Source organism: Hemitrygon akajei, chromosome 12 (assembly GCF_048418815.1).
Source record: "Hemitrygon akajei chromosome 12, sHemAka1.3, whole genome shotgun sequence".
In the NCBI taxonomy this organism is placed as follows: Eukaryota; Metazoa; Chordata; class Chondrichthyes; order Myliobatiformes; family Dasyatidae; genus Hemitrygon; species Hemitrygon akajei.
Window position 1 is genome coordinate 103,850,997 of NC_133135.1, and position 22,601 is coordinate 103,873,597.

The window sequence follows — 22,601 nt, forward strand, 5'->3', positions numbered from 1 at the left end:
TGTGTAGTGTGTGGTATAAACACATTGGATCGTGCATACTGTGGGGTAAAACACAGTACATCATGTGTACTGTGGGGTTAAACACAGTGCAATGTATGTAGTGTGGGTATAAACACTGTGGAATGAGTGTAGTGTGGGGATAAACAGAGTGGGATGTGTGTAGTGTGGGGTTTCTCACAGTAGATCATGTGTAGTATGGGGTTTCTCACAGCCGATCGTGTGTAGTTCGAGGTTTCTCACAGTGGATCATGTGTATGAGGTTTCTCGGTGGATTGTGCATAGTGTGAGGTTTCTCACAGTGGATGGTGTGTAGCGTGAGATTTCTCACAGTGGATTGTGTGTAGTGTGGGTTTTCACACAGTGGATTGTGTGTAGTGTGGGGTTTCTCTCAGTGGATTGTGTGTCATTCGAGGTTACTCACAGTGGATTGTGTGTAGTGTGGGTTTTCTCACAGTGGATTGTGTGTAGTGTGGGGTTTCTCACAGTGGATTGTGTGTAGTGTTCGGTTTCTCACAGTGTATCGTGTGTAGTGTGGGGTTTCTCACAGTGGATTGTGTGTAGTGTGGGGTTTCTCACAGTGGATCATGTGTAGTGTGGGGTTTCTCACAGAGGAACGTGTGAAGTGTGGGGATAAACATAGTCGATCGTCTGAAGTGTGGGGATAAACACAGTCGATCGTCTGTAGAGTGGGGTTTCTCACAGTGGAACGTGTGTAGTCTGGTGCTTCTCACAGTGGATTGTGTGTAGTGTGGGGTTTCTCACAGTGGATCATGTTTAGTATGGGGTTTCTCATAGTGGATCGTGTGTAATATGGTGTTTCTCACAGTGGATCGTGTGTAGTGTGGAGTTTCTCACAGTGGATCATGTGTAGTCTGGGGTTACACACAGTGGATCGTGTGTAGTATGGGGTTTCTCACACTGGATCGTGTGTAGTGTGGGATTTCTCACACTGGATCGTGTGTAGTGTGGGGTTAAACACAGTGGATCGTGTGTAGTGTGGGGTTTCCAACACTGGATTGTGTGTAGTATGGGCAATCTTCCTGTGGATTGAGTGTAGTGTGGGGTTTCTCACAGAGGATTGTGTGTAGTGTGCAGTTTCTCACAGTGGGATGTGTTTAGTATGGGTTTCTCACAGTGGATCGTGTGTAGTGTGGGGTTTGTCACAGTGGAATGTGTTTAGTATGGGTTTCTCACAGTGGATCGTGTGTAGTGTGCGGTTTCTCACAGTGGAATGTGTTTAGTATGGGTTTCTCACTGTGGGTCGTGTGTAGTGTGAGGTTTGTCACAGTGGATCGTGTGTAGTGTGCGGTTTCTCACAGTGGAATGTGTTTAGTATGGGTTTCTCACTGTGGATCGTGTTTAGTGTGAGGTTTCTCACAGTGGATGGTGTGTAGTTTGAGGTTTCTCACAGTGGATCGTGTGTAGTGTGAGGTTTGTCTCAGTGGATCGTGTGCAGTGTGGGTTTTCTCACAGTGGAACATGTGTAGTGTGGGGTTTCCACATTTGAACGTGTGTATACCATATAACCATATAACAATCACAGCACAGAAACAGGCCATTCCGGCCCTCCTAGTCCGTGCCTAACTCTTAATCTCACCTAGTCCCACCTACCCGCACTCAGCCCATAACCCTCCACTCCTTTCCTGTCCATATACCTATCCAATTTTACCTTAAATGACACAACTGAACTGGCCTCTACTACTTCTACAGGAAGCTCATTCCACACAGCTATCACTCTCTGAGTAAAGAAATACCCCCTCGTGTTTCCCTTAAACTTTTGCCCCCTAACTCTCAAATCATGTCCTCTCGTTTGAATCTCCCCTACTCTCAATGGAAACAGCCTATTCACGTCAACTCTATCTATCCCTCTCAACATTTTAAATACCTCGATCAAATCCCCCCTCAACCTTCTACGCTCCAATGAATGGAGACCTAACTTGTTCAACCTTTCTCTGTAACTTAAGTGCTGAAACCCAGGTAACATCCTAGTAAATCGTCTCTGCACTCTCTCTAGTGTAGTGGAGTGCAGTGTGTGTAGTGTGGAGTTTCCACAGTTGAACATGTGTAATGTGGGGTTTCTCACAGTGGATGGTGTGTAGCGTGAGGTTTCTCACAGTGGATTGTGTGTAGTGTGGGTTTTCACACAGTGGATTGTGTGTAGTGTGGGGTTTCTCTCAGTGGATTGTGTGTCATTCGAGGTTTCTCACAGTGGATAGTGTGTAGTGTGGGTTTTCTCACAGTGGATTGTGTGCAGTGTGGGGTTTCCACATTTGAACGTGTGTAGTGTGGGGTTTACACAGTGGATCGTGTGTAGTGTGGCGTTTCTCACAGTGGAACGTGTGAAGTGTGGGGTTTCTCTCAGTGGATTGTGTGTAGTTCGAGGTTTCTCACAGTGGATTGTGTGTAGTGTTCGGTTTCTCACAGTGGATTGTATGTAGTGTGGTGTTTCTCACAGTGGATCGTGTGTAGTGTGGGGTTTCCACATTTGAACGTGTGTAGTGTGGGGTTTCCACAGTGGATCGTGTGTAGTGTGGCGTTTCTCACAGAGGAACGTGTGAAGTGTGGGGATAAACATAGTCGATCGTCTGAAGTGTGGGGATAAACACAGTCGATCGTCTGTAGAGTGGGGTTTCTCACAGTGGATCGTGTGTAGTGTGGGTTTTCAATACAGTGGATTGTGTGTAGTGTGGGGTTTCTCTCAGTGGATTGTGTGTAGTTCGAGGTTTCTCACAGTGGATTGTGTGTAGTGTTCGGTTTCTCACAGTGGATTGTATGTAGTGTGGGGTTTCTCACAGTGGATTGTGTGTAGTGTGGGGTTTCCACATTTGAACGTGTGTAGTGTGGGGTTTCCACAGTGGATCGTGTGTAGTGTGGCGTTTCTCACAGAGGAACGTGTGAAGTGTGGGGATAAACATAGTTGATCGTCTGAAGTGTGGGGATAAACACAGTCGATCGTCTGTAGAGTGGGGTTTCTCACAGTGGAACGTGTGTAGTCTGGTGCTTCTCACAGTGGATGGTGTGTAGCTTGAGGTTTCTCACAGTGGATCGTGTGTAGTGTGAGGTTTCTCACAGTGGATCGTGTGTAGTGTGGGTTTTCTCACAGTGGATTGTGTGTAGTGTCGGGTTTCTCACATTGGATTGTCTGTAGTGTGGGGTTTCCACATTTGAACGTGTGTAGTGTGGTGTTTTCACAGTTGAACGTTTGTAATGTGGGGTTTCCACAGTGGATCGTGTGTAGTGTGGCGTTTCTCACAGAGGAACGTGTGAAGTGTGGGGATAAACACAGTCGATCGTGTGTAGAGTGGGGTTAAACAGAGTGGAACGTGTTTAATGTGGGGATAAACACTAGATCGTGTGTAGTGTGTGGTATAAATGCAGTGGATTGTGCATACTGTGGGGTTAAACACAGTACAACATGTGTACTGTGGGGTTAAACACAGTGCAATGTATGTAGTGTGGGTATAAACACTGTGGAATGTGTGTAGTGTGGGGATTAACATAGTGGGACCTGTGTAGTGTGGGGTTTCTCGTTGTGGATCGTGTGTACTGTGAGGTTTCTCACAGTGGATCGTGTGTAGTGTGGGTTTTCACACAGTGGATTGTGTGTAGTGTGGGGTTTCTCTCAGTGGATTGTGTGTAGTTCAAGGTTTCTCACAGTGGATTGTGTGTAGTGTTCGGTTTCTCACAGTGGATTGTATGTAGTGTGGGGTTTCTCACAGTGGATCGTGTGTAGTGTGGCGTTTCTCAGAGAGGAACGTGTGAAGTGTGGGGATAAACATAGTCGATCGTCTGAAGTGTGGGGATAAACACAGTCGATCGTCTGTAGAGTGGTGTTTCTCACAGTGGATCGTGCGTAGTTTGAGGTTTCTCAGTGAATCGTGTGTAGTGTGAGGTTTCAAACACTGGATCATGTGTAGTTTGAGGTTTCTCACAGTGGAACATGTGTAGTGTGGGGTTTCTCACATTGGATTGTCTGTAGTGTGGGGTTTCCACAGTGGATCATGTGTCGTGTGGCGTTTCTCACAGAGGAACTTGTGAAGTGTGGGGATAAACATAGTCGATCGTCTGAAGTGTGGGGATAAACACAGTCGATCGTCTGTAGAGTGGGGTTTCTCACAGTGGAACGTGTGTAGTCTGGTGCTTCTCACAGTGGATCGTGTGTAGTTTGAGGTTTCTCAGTGGATCGTGTGTAGTGTGAGGTTTCTCACAGTGGATGGTGTGTAGTTTGAGGTTTCTCACAGTGGAACGTGTGTAGTGTGGGGTTTCTCACACTGGATCGTGTGTAGTGTGAGGTTTGTCTCAGTGGATCGTGTGTAGTGTGGGGTTTCTCACAGTGGAACGTGCGTAGTTTGAGGTTTCTCAGTGAATCGTGTGTAGTGTGAGGTTTCAAACACTGGATCATGTGTAGTTTGAGGTTTCTCACAGTGGAACATGTGTAGTGTGGGGTTTCTCACATTGGATTGTCTGTAGTGTGGGGTTTCCACAGTGGATCATGTGTCGTGTGGCGTTTCTCACAGAGGAACTTGTGAAGTGTGGGGATAAACATAGTCGATCGTCTGAAGTGTGGGGATAAACACAGTCGATCGTCTGTAGAGTGGGGTTTCTCACAGTGGAACGTGTGTAGTCTGGTGCTTCTCACAGTGGATCGTGTGTAGTTTGAGGTTTCTCAGTGGATCGTGTGTAGTGTGAGGTTTCTCACAGTGTATGGTGTGTAGTTTGAGGTTACTCACAGTGGAACGTGTGTAGTGTGGGGTTTCTCACACTGGATCGTGTGTAGTGTGAGGTTTGTCTCAGTGGATCGTGTGTAGTGTGGGGTTTCTCACAGTGGAACGTGTGTAGTCTGGTGTTTCTCACAGTGTATCGTGTGTATGAGGTTTCTCAGTGGATCGTGTGTAGTGTGAGGTTTCTCACAGTGGATTGTGTGTAGCTTGAGGTTTCTCACAGTGGATCGTGTGTAGTGTGAGGTTTCTTACAGTGGATCGTGTGTAGTGTGGGTTTTCTCACAGTGGATTGTGTGTAGTGTCGGGTTTCTCACATTGGATTGTCTGTAGTGTGGGGTTTCCACATTTGAACGTGTGTAGTGTGGTGTTTTCACAGTTGAACGTTTGTAATGTGGGGTTTCCACAGTGGATCGTGTGTAGTGTGGCGTTTCTCACAGAGGAACGTGTGAAGTGTGGGGATAAACACAGTCGATCGTGTGTAGAGTGGGGTTAAACACAGTGGAACGTGTTTAATGTGGGGATAAACACTGGATCGTGTGTAGTGTGTGGTATAAACGCAGTGGATTGTGCATACTGTGGGGTTAAACACAGTACAACATGTGTACTGTGGGGTTAAACACAGTGCAATGTATGTAGTGTGGGTATAAACACTGTGGAATGTGTGTAGTGTGGGGATAAACATAGTGGGACCTGTGTAGTGTGGGGTTTCTCGTTGTGGATCGTGTGTACTGTGAGGTTTCTCACAGTGGATCGTGTGTAGTGTGGGTTTTCACACAGTGGATTGTGTGTAGTGTGGGGTTTCTCTCAGTGGATTGTGTGTAGTTCAAGGTTTCTCACAGTGGATTGTGTGTAGTGTTCGGTTTCTCACAGTGGATTGTATGTAGTGTGGGGTTTCTCACAGTGGATCGTGTGTAGTGTGGCGTTTCTCAGAGAGGAACGTGTGAAGTGTGGGGATAAACATAGTCGATCGTCTGAAGTGTGGGGATAAACACAGTCGATCGTCTGTAGAGTGGTGTTTCTCACAGTGGATCGTGCGTAGTCTGGTGCTTCTCACAGTGGATGGTGTGTAGCTTGAGGTTTCTCACAGTGGATCGTGTGTAGTGTGAGGTTTCTCACAGTGGATCGTGTGTAGTGTGGGTTTTCTCACAGTGGATTGTGTGTAGTGTCGGGTTTCTCACATTGGATTGTCTGTAGTGTGGGGTTTCCACATTTGAACGTGTGTAGTGTGGTGTTTTCACAGTTGAACGTTTGTAATGTGGGGTTTCCACAGTGGATCGTGTGTAGTGTGGCGTTTCTCACAGAGGAACGTGTGAAGTGTGGGGATAAACACAGTCGATCGTGTGTAGAGTGGGGTTAAACACAGTGGAACGTGTTTAATGTGGGGATAAACACTGGATCGTGTGTAGTGTGTGGTATAAACGCAGTGGATTGTGCATACTGTGGGGTTAAACACAGTACAACATGTGTACTGTGGGGTTAAACACAGTGCAATGTATGTAGTGTGGGTATAAACACTGTGGAATGTGTGTAGTGTGGGGATAAACATAGTGGGACCTGTGTAGTGTGGGGTTTCTCGTTGTGGATCGTGTGTACTGTGAGGTTTCTCACAGTGGATCGTGTGTAGTGTGGGTTTTCACACAGTGGATTGTGTGTAGTGTGGGGTTTCTCTCAGTGGATTGTGTGTAGTTCAAGGTTTCTCACAGTGGATTGTGTGTAGTGTTCGGTTTCTCACAGTGGATTGTATGTAGTGTGGGGTTTCTCACAGTGGATCGTGTGTAGTGTGGCGTTTCTCAGAGAGGAACGTGTGAAGTGTGGGGATAAACATAGTCGATCGTCTGAAGTGTGGGGATAAACACAGTCGATCGTCTGTAGAGTGGTGTTTCTCACAGTGGATCGTGCGTAGTCTGGTGCTTCTCACAGTGGATGGTGTGTAGCTTGAGGTTTCTCACAGTGGATCGTGTGTAGTGTGAGGTTTCTCACAGTGGATCGTGTGTAGTGTGGGTTTTCTCACAGTGGATTGTGTGTAGTGTCGGGTTTCTCACATTGGATTGTCTGTAGTGTGGGGTTTCCACATTTGAACGTGTGTAGTGTGGTGTTTTCACAGTTGAACGTTTGTAATGTGGGGTTTCCACAGTGGATCGTGTGTAGTGTGGCGTTTCTCACAGAGGAACGTGTGAAGTGTGGGGATAAACACAGTCGATCGTGTGTAGAGTGGGGTTAAACACAGTGGAACGTGTTTAATGTGGGGATAAACACTGGATCGTGTGTAGTGTGTGGTATAAACGCAGTGGATTGTGCATACTGTGGGGTTAAACACAGTACAACATGTGTACTGTGGGGTTAAACACAGTGCAATGTATGTAGTGTGGGTATAAACACAGTGCAATGTATGTAGTGTGGGTATAAACACTGTGGAATGTGTGTAGTGTGGGGATAAACATAGTGGGACCTGTGTAGTGTGGGGTTTCTCGTTGTGGATCGTGTGTACTGTGAGGTTTCTCACAGTGGATCGTGTGTAGTGTGGGTTTTCACACAGTGGATTGTGTGTAGTGTGGGGTTTCTCTCAGTGGATTGTGTGTAGTTCAAGGTTTCTCACAGTGGATTGTGTGTAGTGTTCGGTTTCTCACAGTGGATTGTATGTAGTGTGGGGTTTCTCACAGTGGATCGTGTGTAGTGTGGCGTTTCTCAGAGAGGAACGTGTGAAGTGTGGGGATAAACATAGTCGATCGTCTGAAGTGTGGGGATAAACACAGTCGATCGTCTGTAGAGTGGTGTTTCTCACAGTGGATCGTGCGTAGTTTGAGGTTTCTCAGTGAATCGTGTGTAGTGTGAGGTTTCAAACACTGGATCATGTGTAGTTTGAGGTTTCTCACAGTGGAACATGTGTAGTGTGGGGTTTCTCACATTGGATTGTCTGTAGTGTGGGGTTTCCACAGTGGATCATGTGTCGTGTGGCGTTTCTCACAGAAGAACTTGTGAAGTGTGGGGATAAACATAGTCGATCGTCTGAAGTGTGGGGATAAACACAGTCGATCGTCTGTAGAGTGGGGTTTCTCACAGTGGAACGTGTGTAGTCTGGTGCTTCTCACAGTGGATCGTGTGTAGTTTGAGGTTTCTCAGTGGATCGTGTGTAGTGTGAGGTTTCTCACAGTGGATGGTGTGTAGTTTGAGGTTTCTCACAGTGGAACGTGTGTAGTGTGGGGTTTCTCACACTGGATCGTGTGTAGTGTGAGGTTTGTCTCAGTGGATCGTGTGTAGTGTGGGGTTTCTCACAGTGGAACGTGCGTAGTTTGAGGTTTCTCAGTGAATCGTGTGTAGTGTGAGGTTTCAAACACTGGATCATGTGTAGTTTGAGGTTTCTCACAGTGGAACATGTGTAGTGTGGGGTTTCTCACATTGGATTGTCTGTAGTGTGGGGTTTCCACAGTGGATCATGTGTCGTGTGGCGTTTCTCACAGAGGAACTTGTGAAGTGTGGGGATAAACATAGTCGATCGTCTGAAGTGTGGGGATAAACACAGTCGATCGTCTGTAGAGTGGGGTTTCTCACAGTGGAACGTGTGTAGTCTGGTGCTTCTCACAGTGGATCGTGTGTAGTTTGAGGTTTCTCAGTGGATCGTGTGTAGTGTGAGGTTTCTCACAGTGTATGGTGTGTAGTTTGAGGTTACTCACAGTGGAACGTGTGTAGTGTGGGGTTTCTCACACTGGATCGTGTGTAGTGTGAGGTTTGTCTCAGTGGATCGTGTGTAGTGTGGGGTTTCTCACAGTGGAACGTGTGTAGTCTGGTGTTTCTCACAGTGGATCGTGTGTATGAGGTTTCTCAGTGGATCGTGTGTAGTGTGAGGTTTCTCACAGTGGATTGTGTGTAGTTTGAGGTTTCTCACTGTGGATCTTGTGTAGTGTTGGGTTTCTCACACTGGATCGTGTATAGTGTGAGGTTTGTCTCAGTGGATCGTGTGTACTGTGCGGTTTCTCACAGTGGAACGTGTGTAGTCTGGTGTTTCTCACAGTGGATCGTGTGTAGTGTGGGTTTTCACACAGTGGATTGTGTGTAGTGTGGGGTTTCTCTCAGTGGATTGTGTGTACTTCGAGGTTTCTCACAGTGGATCGTGTGTAGTGTTTGGTTTCTCACAGTGGATTGTATATAGTGTGGGGTTTCTCACAGTGAATTGTGTGTAGTGTTGGGTTTGCACATTTGAACGTGTGTAGTGTGGGGTTTCCACAGTGGATCATGTGTAGTGTGGCGTTTCTCACAGAGGAACGTGTGAAGTGTGTGGATAAACATAGTCGATCGTCTGAAGTGTGGGGATAAACACAGTCTATCGTCTGTAGAGTTGGGTTTCTCACAGTGGAACGTTTGTAGTCTGGTGTTTCTCACAGTGGATCGTGTGTAGTTTGAGGTTTCTCAGTGGATCGTTTGTAGTGTGAGGTTTCAAACACTGGATCGTGTGTAGTTTGAGGTTTCTCACTGTGGAACGTGTGTAGTGTGGGGTTTCTCACAGTTGATCATGTGTAGTGTGGGGTTTCTCACAGTCGATCGTGTGTAGTGTGGGGTTTCTCACATTGGATTGTCTGTAGTGTGGGGTTTCTCACAGTGGATCATGTGTAGTGTGGGGATTCCGCATTTGAACGTGTGTAGTGTGGTGTTTTCACAGTTGAAAGTTTGTAATGTGTGGTTTCTCACAGTGGATCATGTGTAGTGTGGGGTTTCTCACAGTGGATCGTGTGTAGTGTGGGGTTTCTCACATTGGATTGTTTGTAGTGTGGGGTTTCTCACAGTGGATCGTGTGTAGTGTGGGGATAAACATAGTCAATCGTCTGATGTGTGGGGATAAACAGTCGATCGTGTTGTTAGGGTTAATGTTAGGGTTAATTCGAGACTGCCATTACAGGTCAGGAGTGGCTTACGTAATGCGAGGGAGGGGGGGAAGCGAAACTGGGGATTCCGCTACACCGAAACTACCAGTGTCACGCGATTCAGTAAACAAAAGAAACAGGTAACTCGTGAGTGTATGGCGTCGGGCCAATAAGATGGACACAAGTGCCCGATATTACCTAATATGTAGCGTGGGGTTGTGCTGGGGGGAAAAGGGATATAAATAAGAGCAGATTGTAAGGGGAAGTCGGAACACGCCTTCTCAAGCGACTCCGTCGATTCGCTGTGCCAGTTACGAATTCTGCAATAAGCCCAAGTTTTGTAATATTCCGGTGTTGGTTGTCTCTCTTCCTAAACGAACACAGGGCAGAATTTCAAGCCCAACAGTGTGTAGAGTGGGGTTAAACACAGTGGAACGTGTTTAATGTGGGGATAAACACTGGATCGTGTGTAGTGTGTGGTATAAACGCAGTGGATTGTGCATACTGTGGGGTTAAACACAGTACAACATGTGTACTGTGGGGTTAAACACAGTGGAATGTATGTACTGTGGGAATTAACACAGTGGAATGTGTGTAGTGTGGGGATAAACATAGTGGGACGTGTGTAGTGTGGGGTTTCTCGTTGTGGATCGTGTGTACTGTGAGGTTTCTCACAGTGGAACGTGTGTAGTGTGGGGTTTCATACATTGGATTGTCTGTAGTGTGGGGTTTCTCACAGTGGATCATGTGTAGTGTGGGGTTTTCACATTTGAATGTGTGTAGTGTGGTGTTTTCACAGTTGAAAGTTTGTAATGTGGGGTTTCCAAAGTGGATCGTGTGTAGTGTGGCGTTTCTCACAGAGGATCGTGTGTATTGTGGTGATCAACACATTCGATCGTGTGTAGTGTGTGCTATAAACACAGTGGATCGTGCATACTGTGGGGTAAAACACAGTACATCATGTGTACTGTGGGGCTAAACACAGTGCAATGTATGTAGTGTGGGTATAAACACTGTGGAATGAGTGTTGTGTGGGGATAAACACAGTGGGATGTGTGTAGTGTGGGGTTTCTCACAGTAGATCATGTGTAGTATGGGGTTTCTCACAGTGGATCGTGTGTAGTGTGGGGTTTCTCACACTAGATCGTGTGTAGTGTGAGGTTTGTCTCAGTGGAACGTGTTTAGTGTGGGGATAAACACAGTGGAATGTGTTTAGTGTGGGGATAAACACAGTGGAACGTGTTTAGTGTGGGGATAAACACAGTGGAATGTGTTTAGTGTGGGGATTAACATAATGGAACATGTTTAGTGTGGGGATAAACATAGTGGAACGTGTTTAATGAAGGGATAAACACAGTGGAATGTGTTTAGTGTGGGGATAAACACAGTGGAATGTGTTTAGTGTGGGGATTAACATAATGGAACGTGTTTAGTGTGGGGATAAACACAGTGGAACGTGTTTAGTGTGGGGATAAACATAGTGGAACGTGTTTAATGAAGGGATAAACACAGTGGAACGTGTTTAGTGTGGGGATAAACACAGTGGAACGTGTTTAATGAAGGGATAAACACAGTGGAACGTGTTTAGTGTGGGGATAAACACAGTGCATCATGTGTAGTGTGGGGTTTCTCACAGTGCAACGTGTTTAGTGTGAGGATAAACACAGTGGAACGTGTTTATTGTGGGGATTAACATAATGGAACATGTTTAGTGTGGGGATAAACACAGTGGAATGTTTGTAGTGTGGGGATAAACACAGTGCATCATGTGTAGTGTGGGGTTTCTCACAGTGCAACGTGTTTAGTGTGAGGATAAACACAGTGGAACGTGTTTATTGTGGGGATAAACACAGTGGAACGTGTTTAGTGTGGGGATAAACACAGTGGAACGTGTTTAGTGTGGGGATAAACACAGTGGATCGTTTGTAGTGTGGGTTTTATCAGAGAAACGTGTATAATTGCATTTGCCCATTTTGCGCAAGGAAATTCCCTTTAATTCTATACACTGCATCCACTGTGTGCATGAGATATGATGGATATTCAAATCATCCCTTCCTTAAATTTTTGCCTTGAGCTGAATGAAAATGGTTTTGTGGCAAGAAGCCAGTCTGGGGATTGTATTCCTTTTGTGGTGAATTGGTGACTTGATTTCCACACAGAATCCACGTCAGGGAAAATTTAGTGCACAAGTTTATATCTTTATATTGCTTCTGACATTCAATGATCTGATTATTTCACCAGACCATCCACCGGACAGGAGAATGCTGCTGAACCAGCGTTGATCAATTGGCCTGGTCGCCAACCTTGGCATCAAGATTCAAGACTGAAGATTTTTTAATGTAATTTGCAGTTCACAGGTGTAAAGGAGAACAAAATAATTGCTTCTCTGGATCCGGTGCAGCTCAAAAAACAATTTAGATGTATAATCATTGTTTAAAAAAGCACAACAATAGTAAGAAACACACAATAAATACAATTACTCCGGTTAGCTTGGTTGATAGATTCTTGATTCGTCAGAGCAGGAAGAGATATGGGGGAAGGCAGGAGACTGAGAGGGAAATGGAATTGTCAAGCAGACTCAATGGCCTAAAGTGTCCTTTTTGGCTCCGATATCTTAGGGTCTTTATATGTAGATTGAATGCATGTCCATAAAGTGACCCTAGGCACAGGAGTGCGCGCAAAAAGTGACTCTGATAGGAAGTGATATTGATAGGTGATGGTTGGGGGTGTGGATTGATGCATTAATGGGTGGAGGTGATCTAATTTACTGCTTGCGGAAAGGAACTGCTTTTCAATCTGGTGACTTCCAGCTCCCTGTGTCCATTCAATGGTCACTTCACTCTTGGTCTCTCACAGGCCCCGTGCATCATGCAAAAAATTCATAAGGCCATATGATATAGGAGCAGAATTAGGTCATTTGACAAATTGAATCAAATGTTTTTGATTCGGAGCAAGAAGGCTGTGAGGACGCAGGAAAGAAACTCGGATGGTAGTTTGCCTCCCAGGTGCCAGGGTCCGGGATGTTTCAGATCACATCCAAGATATCGTGCAGTGGGAGGAAGATCAGCCAGAGGTCGTGGTACGTATTGGTACCAATGATGTAGGTAGGAAAAGGGCAGAGGTCCGGAAATCATACTACAGGGAGTTAGGAAGGAAGTTGAGAAGCAGGACCACAAAGGTAGTAATCTCCGGACTACTGCCTGTACCACGCGACAGTGAGAACAGGAATAGGATGAGATGCAGGATAAATGTGTGGCTGAGGGATTGGAGCAGGGGGCAGGGATTCAGATTTCTGGATCGTTGGAACCTCTTTTGGGGCAGGCGTGACCTGTACAAAAAGGATGGGCTGCACTTGAATCCCAGGGGGACCAATATCCTGGCGGGGAGGTTTGCTAAGGCTACTGGGGAGATTTTAAACTACAAACATAGAATTGTTGGGGGGTGGGAACTGAACTGAAGAGACTGGCGAAGAGGAGGTTGGCTCACAAATAGAGAAAGCTTGTAGACAGTGCGAGAGGGAGGATAAGCAGGTGACAGAGAAGGGAGACGCTCAGGCCAAAGGTTTTGAGATGTGTCTATTTTAATGCAAGGAGTGTTATGAACAAAGCGGATGAGCTTAGAGCGTGGATCAGTACTTGGAGCTATGATGTGCTGGCCATTACAGAGACTTGGATGGCTCAGGGACAGGAATGGTTACTTCAGTGCCAGGTTTTAGATGTTTCAGAAAGGACAAGGAGGGAGGCAAAAGAGGTGGGGGAGTGGCACTGTTGATCAGAGATAGTGTCACAGCTGCAGTAAAGGTGAATGCCTTGGAGGGATTGTCTACGGAGTCTCTGTGGGTGGAGGTTATGAACAGGAAGGGGTCAATAACTTTACTGGGTGTTTTTTATAGGCCGCCCAATAGTAACAGGGATATCGTGGAGCAGATAAGGAAACAGAACCTGGAAGGGTATAAGAATAACAGAGTTGTCATGATGGGAGATTTTAATTTCCCAAATATCGATTGGCATCTCCCTAGAGCAAAGGTTTTAGATGGGGTGGAGCTTGTTAGGTGTGTTCAAGAAGGTTTCTTGACACAATATGTAGATAAGCCTACAAGAGGAGAGCCTGTACTTGATTTGGTATTGGGAAATGAACCTGGTCAGGTGTCAGTTCTCTCAGTGGGAGAGCATTTTGGAGATAGTGATCATAATTCTATCTCCTTTGCAATAGAATTGGAGAGAGATAGGAACAGACTAGTTAGAAAAGCATTTAATTGGAGTAAGGGAAATTATGAGGCTATCAGGCAGGAAATTGGAAGCTTAAATTGGGAGTAGATGTTCTCAGGGAAAGGTAAGAAAGAAATGTGGAAAATGTTCAGGGGATATTTATGTGGAGTTCTGCACAGGTAGGTTCCAATGAGACAGGGAAGTTATCGTTGGGTACAGGAACAGTGATGTACAAAGGCTGTAATAAATCTAGTCAAGAATAAAAGAAAAGCTTACAAAAGGTTCAGAGAGCTCGGTAATGTTAGAGATCTAGAAGATTATATGGCTAACAGGAAGGAGCTTAAGAAGGAAATTAGGAGAGCCAGAAGGGGCCATAAGAAGGCCTTGGCGAGCAGGATTAAGGAAAACCCCAAGGCATTCTACAAGTATGTGAAGAGCAAGAGGATAAAACGTGAAAGAATAGGACCTATCAAGTGTGATAGTGGGAAAGTGTGTATGGAACCGGAGGAAATAGCAGAGGTACTTAATGAATACTTTACTTCAGTATTCACTATGGAAAAGGATCTTGGTGATTGTAGTGATGACTTGCAGCAGACTGAAAAGCTTGAGCATGTAGATATTAAGAAAGAGGATGTGCTGGAGCTTTTGGAAAGCATCAAGTTGGATAAGTCACCAGGACTGGATGAGATGTACCCCAGGCTACTGTGGGAGGCGAGGGAGGAGATTGCTGAGCCTCTGGCAATGATCTTTGCATCATCAATGGGGACAAGAGAGGTTCTGGAGGATTGGAGGGTTGCGGATGTTACTCCTTTATTCAAGAAAGGGAGTAGAGATATCCCAGGAAAAATTATAGACCAATGAGTCTTACCTCAGTGATTGTTAAGTTGATGGAGTAGATCCCAAGAGGCAGGATTTATGAACATTTGGAGAGGTATAAGATGATTAAGAATAGTCAGCATGGCTTTGTCAAGGGCAGGTCGTGCTTTACGAGCCTGATTGAATTTTTTGAGGATGTGACTAAACACATTGATGAAGGAGGAGCAGTAGATGTAGTGTATATGGATTTCAGCAGGGCATTTTTTTAAAATAAATTTTTTTTATTGAATTTTCAAATGGTTACAGAAGGAAAAAAAATTATCAACCCTTCCCCCCTCCCCCCTAACATATCCCTGTAGAAAGAGAAAAAAAAAGAAAGAAAGAAAGAATGCCTGAATATCGGAAGATCCCCACATGCTCCATGGAGTTCATAATAGCTTTAGTATATATATTTATTTATTTCCCCAAATAACCAACAATTTTATCTTTGGAGCACCCATATATTTAACCCTATCTTTTGTAAATAAGGGCACCAAATTTTCAGAAATATTTCATATTTTTCTCTTAAATTATAAGTAATTTTTTCAAATGGAATGCAGCTAAAAGCTATATCTATTTTCATTTTCTTAATGTATGTTAAAATTCTTTTTCTTTTCACTGGTCCATTAAGCCCATTAACATTAAAACTTAAAAAATTCAGTAAATTAGTCATTATTTTTAACAGGGTTACTCCAGTCTATAGTAATGCCTAACTTTTCAACTTTCGTAGTACCTTGGGGAATCTTTTTAAAATTCTCCATGTTGCTATGTGTCTCCCCCCCCCCCCCCCCCCCCCGATTGTCCAGGCAAAGAAAGAAAGATTAAGAAAAGTAGATTATAAAGAAAAAAATAACAAAATACCCCCCTACTAATGTTGTGAATAAAAAAACACATTACCCCCCTCCGTTGTACGAGTCATGGCAATCGCCATGATTACACATGTGAATCCCGTAGCAATCGATCCAAAGTTCCCCCAGCTCCCCATAATATAAAAAAGTATATATAAGAGAAGAAAAAATAATATCACTACTCTCGATTAATATTTCTCAAATTTTTACCTTTCTCCCCCTGTATCATATAATTAAGAATATATTTAAATATTCTTCTGTCCTTAAACATCCATCAACTCCATTCACTGTCCCTGTCTTCATTTTTAATCCGTTTCGCTTTTAAATCTTTGGCTGTGGTTAGCGAATATTTGGGAGTTCTTGCGCAAATTCTTCCGCATCCCGATAATCAGTAAAAGATCTTCTTTTTCCGTCATCCAAAAAAATTATCAGGGTTGCCGGGTGGCGCAATATAAATTTATAACCCTTTTCCCTTAAAACTTTTTTCGTTGGGTTAAATTCCTTCTTTCTCTTCCAAAGGTCATAACTTATATCAGGATAGAAAAGAACTGTTTTCCCTTCTATCATCAATGGCCCGTTTCTCTTTCTGGCATGTTGGGCAGCCGCCTTCAGGATCTTTTCTTTATCTTGATATCTTAAGTATTTTATCAAGATTGGTCGTGGGTTTTGATCAACTTGAGGTCTTGATCTTAAGGCTCTGTGAGCCCTTTCAATTTCAATTAACCGGGTTCCTTCTTCCATTTCCAAAATTTCCGGAATCCATTTTTGAAAAAAATTTATTGGATCCTCTCCTTCTATACCTTCTTTAAGTCCAACAATCTTAATATTATTTCATCTACTAAAATTTTCAAGTACATCCACTTTTTCCAACAACCATTTTCTTTCTGATGTCCAGGCAGAAATATTATCTTCCATTTTATTCACTTTATCAATGGTGTCTCCTGTTGTTTCTTCCAAGTTTTTAATTTTCTTGTCCATTTTGTCCTGTCTTTTCATCATTTTATCAAACATAATCTTCATATTTTTAATATCTTTTTTATTACTTTTAATGCTTTTAATTCATGCATTATTTGCACCAAAGATTTTTTTATGTCTCCAATATCACTTCCAACCTCTCCCTGTTGCTCTTCTTTGTTTGTCTCTTCATCTTCGTCTGATTTTTCCAGAGAATCTGATTCCACCTCATATTCACTTTCACTTTCAGTTCCAATCATGGCTGGGATTTGTAGTTTGGGTTGCTCGTGTTTGCACATGCCCCTTCCTTCACGCATGCGCAATTCCTGTTGCTCTTTTTTTTTTGAAACGGTTGATGTTGCCACAGTTTCCTGTTCTGTATCGCTGGAGGTAAAATGCACTTTAGCCCGAGGCTCTTTCATGGCGGCCGGCCTTGATTCTTTTCCAACTTGTGTTGTCTTCAAAGTAGTAGTTTTCTTCTGTTTCTGTTTAGGAGACATATCTTAAGACAATCCTGAGTAGTTTATAAGTAATTTTTTAAAAGTATTTACTAACTTTTCTTCACTTAAACATTATTTTACAGGTTTTTTACGGGAGAGCTGGATTTCCATGTCTCGATCCTACGTCATCACGTGACGTCCCCCAGCAAGGCATTTGATAAGGTACCCCATGCAAGGCTTATTGAGAAAGTAAGGAGGCATGGGATCCAAGGGGACATTGCTTTGTGAATCCAGAACTGGCTTGTCCACAGAAGGCAAAGAGTCGTTGAAGACGGGTCATATTCTGCATGGAGGTCGGTCACCAGTGGGGTGCCTCAGGGATCTATTCTGGGACCCTTACTCTTTGTGATTTTTATAAGTGACCTGGATGAGGAGGTGGAGGGATGGGTTAATAAGTTTGCTGATGCCACAAAGGTTGGAGGTGTTGTGGATAGTGTGGAGGGCTGTCAGAGGTTACAGCGGGACATTGATCGGATGCAAAACTGGGCTGAGAAGTGGCAGACGGAGTTCAACCCAGATAAGTGTGAAGTGGTTCATTTTGGTAGGTCAAATATGATGGTAGAATATAGTATTAATGGTAAGACTCTTGGCAGTGTGGAGGATCAGAGGGATCTTGGGATCTTAGTCCATAGGATGCTCAAAGCAGCTGAGCAGGTTGACTCAGTGGTTAAATAGGTGTACAGTGTATTGGCCTTCATCAATCGTGGAATTGAATTTAGGAGCCGAGAGGTAATGTTGTAGCTATATAGAACCCTGGTCAGACCCCACTTGGAGTATTGTACTCAGTTCTGGTCGCCTCACTACAGGAAGGATTTTGAAACCATAGAAAGGGTGCAGAGGAGATTTACGAGGATGTTGCCTGGATTGGGGAGTATGCCTTATGAGAATAGGTTGAGTGAACTCAGCCTTTTCTCCTTGGAGTGACGGAGGATGAGAGGTGACCTGATAGAGATGTATAAGATGATGAGAGGCATTAATCGTGTGGATAGTCAGAGGCTTTTTCCCAGGGCTGAAATAGTTGCCACAAGAGGACACAGGTTTAAGGTGCTGGGGAGTAGGTACAGAGGAGATGTCAGGGGTAGGTTTTTTACTCAGAGAGTGGTGAATGTGTGGAATGGGCCAATGGCAATGGTGGTGAAGGCGGATACGATAGGGTCTTTTAAGAGACTTTTGGATAAGTACATGGAGCTTAGAAAGATAGAGGGCTATAGGTAATTTCTAAGCCTCGTAATTTCTAAGGTAGGGACATGTTCAGCACAACTTTGTGGGCCGAAAGGCCTGTATTGTGCCATAGATTTTCTATGTTTCTATGAGTCTGCTCCAACATTTCATCATGGCTGATCCATTTCCCTCTCAGCCCCAGTCTCCTGCCTTTTCCCTGTATCCCTTCATGCCCTAACTGATCAAGAATGCCTTAAATATACCCAGTGACTTGGTCTCCACAGCTTGAGTTCCTCAGACCACTCTCTGACTGAAGAAATTCCTCCTCATCTCTCTTCTAAAAGGATGTAACTGTATTTTGAGACAGTGTCCACTGGTCTTAGACTCCCCCACCACAGGATACACCCACTCCGTTGAGGGCTTTCAACATTCAATAGGTTTCAATGAAGTCACCGTTCATTCTTCTGAATTCTTGTTAGTACAGGTCCAGAGCCATCAGATGAGAAGCCTTTCAATTTACAAGTCATTTACATCAACCCCCTTTGAGCCATCTCCAATATCATCCTTTCTTCGATAAGGGTCCAAAACTGATCACGCACTCCAAGTGAAGCCTCACCAGTGCTTTATAAAGCCTCAGCATTACATCCTTGCTTTTATGTTCTAGTCCTCTTGAAACGAATGCTCACATTGCATTTGCATTCCTCACCAAAGACTCACTCTGCATATTAACTTTTAAGGAATCCTGCACAAGGGCTTTGCACCTCAGACTTTTGAATTTTCTCACCATTTAGAAACTCGTCCATGCTTTTATTTCTTCCACCATACACTTCCCGACATGATATCCCATCTGCCACTTCTTCACCCATTCACATGGGAAGAGTCAGGCAGGACAGATAATTCGGCCAAACTACCTCTCTATAGGCATGTCGAGCAAAACAGCAATCTCTCGTTCAGCTGTCTTCTACAAATAGAAGCCTTCTTTCCCACAGAGGGCTGCCCGCGAGAGGTCAGGTAAATTTCAATTCATCTTCTCAGCATTGCAGAGGGACAAATCATATTTGCAGATCTTATGCCTTGCATTTTTACTGACGTTACTGTTGACATTAGCCTTGTAAATTAATTCTTTTACACTGGAATGTGGATAAGTTAATCTTCTCAGGCAGCTAGAGACACCTTGCTCACACCCGCTCCTCCAAATCCACTCTCCCACACTCTCTCTCCTCCATATCCACCTCTCTTTCATTCCCTCTCCTCCACATCCCACTCCCTGTCACTCTCTCTCCTCCATATCCACCTCTTTCATTCCCTCTCCTCCATGTCCCACTCCCTGTCACTCTCTCTCCTCCATATCCACCTCTCTTTCATTCCCTCTCCTCCTTACACAACTCTCCCACACTCTCTCTCCTCCATATTCACCTCTCTTTCATTCCCTCTCCTCCATATTCCACTCTCCCACACTCTCTCTCCTCCATATCCACCTCTCTTTCATTCCCTCTCCTCCATATCCCACTCTGTATCCCACTCTCTCTTACGTGGAGTCTGAAACGCGGGACTAACTTCGAGTTTGCTTTAAGCGAGGCGCACATGTGTCACACATTATCCTGATGACATACACAATTCATGTATTTTTACATATAACTCGATCATTAATTATTAAACAAACAAGAATGCTTAATTAAACAAAATATATTGAAAATTATTCAAATATTACTGAAATATTAAATACACACAGCCCTGTGGAGAATATACAAAATCCTTACAGACAGTGGTGGGAATTGAACCCAGGTCACTGGCACTGTGAAATGTTATGCCAATCCCTATAGTATCTCAACATCGTCCTGGACACTCTCCCGAACAGCGTCGTGGGTGGACTTTGACCACGTGAACTGCAGCGGCTTGAGAAGGCAGCACACTGCCAACCTCCGGGGCAGGTAAACAGAGGTTGTGTAAAGAAATGAGGAGAGGCATAAATGCCATTTACCCTAGCAATCAGGTCCTACCAGTGCCAGAAATCAAAGGGTTAATTGGTTTCTCTGTTGAACATTTCGTTTCAGTCGCATTTTGGCAGGTCTAAAATTATTACTGGTCTCAGCAGAAGGAAAGTGTTGAATCAATATGTGTCACTGTAGCTAACGTGCCAAGATAGGAACACTGGCTCTGCTGACGACAGTCGACATCTCATTTATCGGATTGGGAGGTGTGATTGCAAGGAAGTGGGATCCAGCGCCCTCCTCGATGGGGCCTAACCTTTCTCTCAACAGCTGGAGTCCTGTCCCTAAGAACACATCCCTCATTCCCCACCTCCAATACAGAACACTAAGGGGGACATCTGTCCTCTCCTGAGGAACCAGACTGGGGGAGCTCTCCATTGCTGAGAAAATCTCACAGGACCAGGAGGTGACTGTCCCCTCCCAAGAAACCAGACTGAAACTCCCAGCCTGAGGGAGCTCTCCCTTCATGAGGAAGGCTCCTGAGACCAGGGGGTGGTAAAATTTCAAAGTTAATAGTTCAAAGTACATTTATTATCGACGTATGTATGCATTAATCACCCTTGAAATTCATCAGCCTCAAAACAAGAATCACAAAAGAACCCATTAACAAAAAGACCAAGAAACAGCCAACGCACAGAGAGAGAGGAAAATAAACACAAATCATGCAAATGAAAACAAGTAACGGCAGCACGAAGCCTGGAGTAGCCAGAGCAGGCCCGTAGCCGGAGCAGGCCCGCAGCCTCAGGCCCGCAGTGCAGCAAAGAGCAGAGGAGACATCGCAAGCAGAGCCAGCCCGACCCTTGCCTCTGGTTCGGACACCCTGCCTTTGCAATCCAGAGTTTAAATTATCCAAACACTGGTCGTTCCTCACTCTAGGACCCGGGCCCTGTCACACCGATGCACTCTGGGCCCAGGCCCCACCGCCATACTTCAGCCCGTACCCAACCTTTCCAAATGGGAGTGGAAAGGGCCTGGTTTCCATGGATTGACATCAAACAGGCAATCACTAAACGAGCCATCTGCAAATGTAAGCATCAGAATCAGTGTCATGTTTACTATCACTGACATAGCTTGTGAAATTTTTTGCCTTACGGCAGTAATGCAACAATCAAAAGGAAGGCAGTCGACACTAAGCTCTCGCTTGCCTTCCAGATTCACCTCAATATCTCAATCTTCCTTGACGGTTTAATCCACGATTAATGGACACTTCAAACGGTGAAATGGAATCGAACATCGGCTCACGCCCCATCTCAAAGTTCCTTCGTCTCACGGCAGCCCGTGTACGTGCTCGCTTCCCGGAATCTTCTCGGAGACAGCAAAGCATCGGATGGCTCGGTGGATCTCCAAACTGTAAATCGCAGGCTCTAACAGTCCCAGAAACACATTGAAGGTGAAAAAACAGATGTAAAAGAAGTAAAAAAGACAGTTTTGTGGGCTCTCCGAAATATGTTAACCAAGGGAGCATTGTACTCTGGCGCCATCTTGACTGGAAGTTTAATATCACTGGCATATGTCATGAAATTTGTTGTTATAAGTAGCAGTACATTGCTACACCTAATAATAAGAACTGAATTACTGCAAGTATATGCAAAGTATATATAGATATGTTAAATTAAATAAGTTGCATTAAAATAAGCAGTGAGGTAGTGTTCAAGGGTTCAATGTCCATTCAGAGATCTGATAGTGGGGGGAAGAAGCTGTTCCCGAATTGCTGAGTGTGTGTCTTCAGGCTCCTGTACCTCCTCCCTGATGGTAACAATGAGAAGAGGACAGACCTGGGTGATGGGGGTTCTTAACGATGGATGCTGCCTTTTTGAGGCATCGCTCCTTGAAGAGGTCCTGGATGCCTCGAGGCTCGTGCTCATGATGGAGCTAACTCTTTGCAGCTTATTTCGATCCTGTGTAGTGCCCCTCCCATACCAGACGGTGATGCAGCCAGTTAGAATACTCCCCAGTACAGCTGTAGAAATTTGTGCAACACACACAAAATGCTGGAGGAACTCAGCAGGCCAGGCAGCGTCTATCTAAACTCTTCGGCAGGATTGGAGAAAACAAAGTTGGGGAGTGGTTTCAGCCGAAAACGTCGACTGTACCTTTCTCCATCGATGCTGCCTGGCCTGCTGAGTTCCTCCAGCATTTTGTGTGCGTGGTTCAGATTTCCAGCATCTGCAGATTTTGTCTTGTTTGTGTAGAAATCTGTGAGTGCCTTGGTTGACGTACCAAATCTCCTCAATCTCCTAACAAAATATAGTCACTGTTGTCCCTTCTTTGTGACGGCATTGACATGTTGAACCCAGCACAGATTCTCAGAGATGTTGACACACAAGAACTTGAAGTCACTCACCCTTTCCGAGGACTGGTGAGTGTTCCCTTGAACTCCCCTTCCTGAATTCCACAAGTACTTCTTTGGTCTTGCTGATGTTGAATGTACGGTTGTTGTTGCAACACCACACAACAAGCTGATCTATCTCGCTCCTGTATGTCTCCTCGTCACCATCTGAGATTCC